General features: G+C 43.9%; 1 non-coding gene across 1 annotated transcript; it reads right to left on the bottom strand.

The window, feature by feature from the left end:
- Window positions 1-365: 365 nt before the first annotated feature.
- TRNAT-UGU (transfer RNA threonine (anticodon UGU)) lies at window positions 366-440 on the bottom strand. Its single transcript has one exon. It is a non-coding gene; the product is annotated as a tRNA-Thr (tRNA).
- Window positions 441-1,212: the final 772 nt, after the last annotated feature.

Genomic DNA, 1,212 nt, shown 5'->3' with positions numbered 1-1,212 from the left:
GCATGGGCCTCCTTGCCAAGTGTCTTGGTCGAAACAGTCAAATTGGTCGCACTTTGAAACTCTTCTGCATCGAATGCATCGGACGGGTCCCGTTTATCCGAATCTCCCTCTTCAGTACTCTCCTGTCCCGGTCGTCCAATTTCGTGGGTTTTCCACTTTGTGGTGCATTGCTGCAGTGTCCCTTTTCCTTCCACTTCTTGATGACAAAGACTACAGTTGATTTAGGGACCTGTCAGGCATCAGTTATGCTACGTATACTCATACCTCCTATGGTTTGGTTTGAGTTGCTGTTTTAAGTCCACTTTATGCACAGTAAGGCTAATCGGGACTGGACCTACAGTTTAAAGTGGGATCCGAACCACTTGTGCCTCCACCGGGTATCGAACCCGGGACCCCTTGATTACAAGGCAAGGACGCTACCACTGCGCCATGGAGGAGGCCCTCATACCTCCTATGGAGCAGCCTACTATGATCCCTCTTCCAAACATGCTGAGCTCTTTCCTGTCCGTCATTTTATCAGCGAATTATCTGAGAAGCCTCCTGCTGCCGTATATATACCCGTCTGTACTCTGTTTTCCATGAGGAGTTCATTTCAGAGTTGAAACCGGGATGTCCAGTGATTTTCTTCCACATAGTGTAGCAAGCAACTGAATGTGTAGATATTTGTGCGACATTAAAGCACTGTTTTTGTTGTTGTGGCAATGTTTGTACAATTCAAGATATCGTCAGAGATTAGAGCAGTTGCGCCAGAGGTTAGAGTAAGTTTAACTTGTTGAAACAAGTTCGCCACTTCTACCCAGTAGAGACACATAATGGTTTGGATCCCACTTGAAACTGTAGGTCCAGTCCCGATTAGCCTTAGTGGACTTAACACACCAAATTAATCAATCAATCAAGTTCGTCACTTCGCCGAAAGAAAAACTAAACATCTCTCAACTTACAACATTTTGTAATCGCGCAAAATAGCGAAAATCCATTTTCCTCACGCCTTATCGAAGGCCTTGACCAAATTTTACTCAAATGAATTATCACTCTAGTCCTCAAAGGTATACAGCGACTGTAAAAAAATCTGCCTAAAAGCTCTAAATTTACAGTAATTACCATCTTAGCAGAGTTGTAAGTTTTCTATTTTGTTCCCGCCCCCCCCCCCCCACCTATGCACTCAAAAGTAAATTTCTTACTGGCAAATTGTACATCTATTGTTTGTTGAGT

The sequence above is a fragment of the Lepisma saccharinum genome, chromosome 10 (assembly GCF_977018435.1).
Source record: "Lepisma saccharinum chromosome 10, izLepSacc3.1, whole genome shotgun sequence".
In the NCBI taxonomy this organism is placed as follows: Eukaryota; Metazoa; Arthropoda; class Insecta; order Zygentoma; family Lepismatidae; genus Lepisma; species Lepisma saccharinum.
Note: the sequence above shows the minus strand (reverse complement) of the source record. Positions and strands in the feature narration are given on the sequence as shown.